Source organism: Blennius ocellaris (assembly GCF_963422515.1).
Source record: "Blennius ocellaris genome assembly, chromosome: 1".
In the NCBI taxonomy this organism is placed as follows: domain Eukaryota; kingdom Metazoa; phylum Chordata; class Actinopteri; order Blenniiformes; family Blenniidae; genus Blennius; species Blennius ocellaris.
Window position 1 is genome coordinate 20,499,342 of NC_137650.1, and position 6,000 is coordinate 20,505,341.

Sequence of the window (6,000 nt, forward strand, 5' to 3'; positions counted from 1 at the left end):
CAAATATTAACACCATTTTCCACAGCCATGGATTTAATGTATACAATAGTTGAATGAGGTAGTGCCACTCAGACCGTCATGTGTTTACTCCTACTTTCTGAATTCTACAGATATGCATGATAAAAATGTAAATATTCTACCAAAGGGAATTATTTCTAAAACTCGCAATGCCACTGAGTCTTATTGTTCATAAATATGCTTAATAAGTTGTTGTATGTTCTATGTATCGTTGTCTTCCATAAATACAGCCTTTGAATCTTCTACATGTTTATTGCGAAATGTTTTCCTGCTGCACATGTCGAACCAGAAGGAACAGTGGGCTGTGAACGGATTTTAGCTTGTGTTTTGTCACATAAAATGTTACTTGGATAAAGAGGTTTCACTCGACAAGAGAGCGTCGTACAGGTCGTACACGCCATAGCAAATCTCTATACATTGCATTTTGAAATCAACCTTGTAGTTCATCGTCCTGTGCAGGCTTGTGTGTAGCTGTCAGTAGACTTCAATAGTGTCTGAAAGCCAAACCGTTTTGAGAACCACTGTGTCAGAAGTTTCTATATAGCTACTGTCGTTTTGCTGCTGCCCTGATTGTATCTGCTGAGACATACAATCATGAATACGAGGTAAGATTTGAACAGGGTGTCCGGCACATTTGAGTAGCACTTGATGTTGTACAGTTTAACAGCAGGAATTCAGATTATGATGCTTCACAAATTATACACACACTTGACTACCAGAAGTAAAACACAACAAGATTATGTGTTTGTGTGACCAATGAGCACTGTAGCAGAGATACAGTAATGCTGTACTGAAGATGTTTCCTGATACACATACACCGTATGTGTTGCACTGTACGGGTGTAGAAAGGGCCGGTGCACCTCTACGTATGCAGATAAGGTTGTTGACATTCTGTTGTACAACCGTAAGTTGGAGGTAACCCTGTACATATTGTTTACTAATTTTGATTGTATATAATGGTGTGTAAGACCAACAGAAATATATTAAATTGTGTATATATGTGGATATATATATAAATATATATATATACTGATTAGCAATCAGGAAGACTGTATATTTTGTGTTAGCAAATATATTGAGACTGCACATATTATAGTGTATTGTTCATTCATTTACCCAGAGTGTACATACTGTCAATAACTGGCCAATCATTGAAATAATTGGCTAAAATGCCAAAGTTTTCCAAATAAAAAGACTGAAAACTGCACTTAAAGTGTCTGTGTTTTATTTCACTATCGAATCATGACAAAGCAATTAAATTGTGGGTCAGGGTCATGTGGAAATGGTTTATCCACCTATTGTGTTACAGTAAATGCACTTCAATTTATGAATATCAATCAGCCTCTTTAGAAATGTTACATTTTATATTACAATCCAGTTGCCACTAAAAATTTAATTCACAGGTTTCATGGTATTAGTGATACCTGAACTAGGTGGGCTTCATGCAAAATGCAATAATTGGGGTCACTGTGATAAATTCATCATAAATTATGATACAAACAAAAAAAAAACTGAATTGCAAATTCAAAATGCAAATAAAAGTTAAAGTTCCAGCTGTGACAGTTGCCGACGATATTAGACAAATTCAAAGATATCTAACTCGCTTGGGAAGATGTTTGCTTTGTATTATCAATGGTTGCCGACAGCTGGGGCAATGTGGCTCAAGCTGTGAGACCGGCTGGCTCATCGTCCTACAAAAGCCCGGCTCCATTTAACTTAAATGGCAAGTCCTGATATCAATGACTCAGTATTCATAATCCCAGCATCTTGACCCAGGGCAACTGAGTGAAATTCAGCCATTACTGTATTGACCACATCCACGCTGTCACAAAGCAAAACATTTATGGGAGAAAGACTTATTAGTAAAGTGCAATATAAGATTTCACTTCTGTTATTTGGATTTACAAAGCCAATGCATGATTTTACTTGAATTCCTTTTCAACAACAGAAAAAACACATTAAAAGCTTTACAGTGTTTAAACTATAGAAGTAAAGATAAGGGACAAAAATGGCAACAATTAAAATATACTAAACTTTTTTTTTTGTATATTACATCCTGCCACAAGAAACAGTTTTCTAATTATTTAATAGCACAAGCCTCTTATAATATCAAAAAAGAATGGAAGGTGTCACTCTGAAATATGTGTACTCAAACATGTCTTTACAGAGATTCTGTTAAAGTTACTTTTACATTGCAAACGTCAAATGACCACGACTTATCTTCGTTATACACATAAAACATTTTTTGGGTGAATTCAGGAAGGAAAAGGTTTCACTCTAACATACCTTTGACTTTTTAACGGCAAGAAGTTGACGTAGTGTGTCATTCACGTCTTCTTCCCCAGGCATGAAGCTGCACGTTAGAGCCACTAGATGGCAACCCATCATAAGCCTATTTTCTCACTCCCTCCTTCCTTTCACTTCCTAAAAGTTGTCTTTGTGGAGATATAATCTTTAGGGGAAAAAAGAAGAAGCAGAAAGAAGAAAAAAAAAACTCTTTAATTTATATCAACCACCTGGCTCACACTCTATAAAAGCTTTTAGCAGGCGCTGAGCTGATGTGTCAGGTGGGTGTGGCGGGCTCATCAGGCCTGACATTTAAGTGCAGTAGTGCTCAGAGCAAAAGGGATTCTAGGATATGAGTAGATACCGATGACAAGCCCCCCTGTGAAGATGATTGCAGCGGAGTGACAAGAGGAGACCAAACAACAGATAGAGCAAGGAGAAGGTGTCGGGAGGGGAGAGATGAAAGGCAAACTAAAGAAAAAGAGCTCAGAGAAACAATAACTCAACCCACCAATTACAGCGTTGTCAGAATTTAGATTATCTTTCATGAAAGCACGACTTTAAAAATGTACTCAAGAGTTGAAGTTTCCCAGTTCAACCGTGCCTAATGTAAATTATATTTTATTGAGCTTTGATGTTACAACATCTTTACAGTGTTGGCATTGCATTTATGATTTCAAAAAAAATAGAGTAAAAATAATGGCTAAAAAAATAGTCTATTGACATTTTTTTTATTTATGAAAATACATAACATGAACTGTATGAATTGATTTGGGAACTTAATTCGCCACTGATCATACTAAAATATCCACATGTCAAAGTGTTTGTAAATAAGTTATAAAATATATTCTGCTGTTGTAACAGGACTTGGCCTTGACTGCTGATCTCGCTGTGAAAATATTTTCTTTAAAAAAAACATACCCACAACTGAAAAGTGCTTTTTAATTCACAATAGGTGTATATGTATCATTTATTTAAAAAAAAAAAAAAATAGAGAAGAAAACTGGTAGATTTAAAGTTGTTTTCATTGAATGATTCAAGACTATTTGATTGAAAACCCCAATTATTTCAATTCTCCTTTGAAAGACATTTTTCATTGAATTGAAAGAATTACAACACTATTAAGTTTTGTGTTTTGTTTTGTTTTGTTTTGTTTTGTTTTGTTTTGTTTTGTTTTGTTTTGTTTTGTTTTGTTTTGTTTTGTTTTGTTTTGTTTTGTTTTGTTTTGTTTTGTTTTTCACAATACTATATTTGATAAACAAAACGAGGAAAGGTTTTCAAATGGATGTAAGGCCAAGTGCTCATAGCGAGGTTGCTTTAAACGTCGTTTGAGTTTGGCTCTTTCTATTATTGTGAAGCAGAATTCACCAAGTAGCTGGTTGTTCACCAGCTACTCGGGAACATGAGCTGGGATTAAACCGTTGTGCAACAGGTTACTTTTACCATATACTTATGATGTGTTGTTGCAATAGTAATCGTTCAATATAGATAATAGAAAAGTTGTGTCAAGCACATATCATCAAATCTGGTGTCAAAAGGGCAAAACACAACAGTGTGTGGCCCTTTTATGTTATTATGAGAAGTGTGAAGCAATAGTCTTCTCTTGTAAAACTTTTATGTAGCTGAATGTCCAGCTCTTCTTTAATTCTGCTATCAGGATTTCATTATTATAGTACACTCATACATCTTGTTTTGTGACAAATTTAGCTATTTTGTATATGAAACATGAGCACACAAATACGAAATGAACGAATTACTGATTGACTACATCTGGAATATTTTCTTCACTCAAAAGCTACGTTTTCACTTTTGATGTTGAATGATGAATACAAGTACAAGTTAATTTGAATGTTTCTAAAACATTTACTGATGAAGCAAAAGAAAAAAGCATAGCAATCAAATTGAGGGATATCTATAATTTAATGCTAAAGTGGGAAAATTAAATTCTAAAAATGAAATCTCTCATTTAAATTGAGTAGAGATGATAACCTTAATGTAGAAATATTGTCAATAATTTTGCACTGATCATAAAGTAAGACATAAATAAACACAGCAAAAAGAGAACCCTATTAGATTGAAGTGCTATTGTTGTGTTCTGTAATGGTATGTGTTCCTCCTCGCTCCCATCACAATGTAGAAGATAAACGACATATACACTTTGACAGAGATGGAGATACCACCACCTATGGCACACACAGACACACACACACACACGCACACACATGCACGCACACGCACGCACACACACGCACACACACACGGACACCCTGTGGCACTACAGTTCGACCTGCCACTCGGACATTCACCGAATCAGACAGACAAATCTCTAACAGACGGCTCCTGACAAAGAGATTATCACCGTGACAGGAGAAGTGTGTGCAGCTGTGGGTGGTGGAGTTTATAGCAGAAGGAAGAAGGGGGTGGGGAGAAAACTCTCCGTACATTCACACGTTTGGCTCTTCTCTCGCGCCGTAACAGAAAACATAGTCAAAGCTCAACTTCTGTCTCTACAAGCTGCACTTGTGTGTCTGACTATCACCATCAGCACCTATGTGCATCCAATCACAGCCGATGCGCCTACTGTCAACACAGAGTCTGAGTACCTTCACCGTGTGTGACTGAAGAGTGTAGGTGAAAGGAAGATGACAGACTACAAAAGAGGCACTTGCAGCCACACCAATATCCATGTGTATAAACTAAGTTCAAATGTTTCAAAAAACAATACAGGGCATTTTAGTTCTCCTCATAAATCCCTGCAAAACATATTTGTCTTTTTAGGCAGTTTCTGTAAACAGTATCGTGGAATATGGATTTCACTTATGTAGCACTTTACACTGATAATCACATTCACCCATTCACACACCAACAGAGAGGGCTGTCATACAAGGCACTTAATCCATCCATTGGCAGCAGTTTGGGGTTCAGTGTCCTGCTCAAGGACATTTTGATGTGGGCAGGGAGAGATGGGGAATTGAACGCGCAACCTTCCAACTGAGAGTCGATCACTCAACCAACTGAGTCACAGCTGCTTCCACATGCTGCAATCGATTTCATGAAGTTACTGCTACACTTTTGAAACTTATATGTGTTCTTGAGCTTCCATGCCATAACTGCAACTACAACTACAACTACAACTACAACTATAAGTATAAGTATAAGTATAAGTATAAGTATAAGTATAAGTATAAGTATAAGTATAAGTATAAGTATAAGTATAACTATAACTATAACTATAACTATAGAGCTGTCGCTGCACTATTTATCTGTAAACTCTTTTCAGGCATTTTTAAACAAATGGTGTTCCTTCAAACACTGTAAAACACATTGTTTCTGTAGCTGCTGAGGTTATTTCCATGAATCAGCTGTGGGTGTGACAGACATGTACAGATCGTTGTCACTGCTCTGACAGTCAAGTCCTGTTTACAGGAAAGGCTGTGCATGTTGTTTGAGATTCCATAGAATGAGACCTAGAAAACATTCTCAAATCAAATGTTCCATTGCTTGAATTGTACTCAATTCTAAGTAAAAGAACTGTTGCAATACAGGTACTCTTGTATGTGATACTTATTCACCTCATTTAACTGCATTGTCAATAACAGGCTTTCAATGATCTTCATCTGTATACAAGCAAAAAGTACACTTTCAATATTCAAAGTAAATAAAAATTACCCTATAAAACATTTGTTCTGTAAAGAG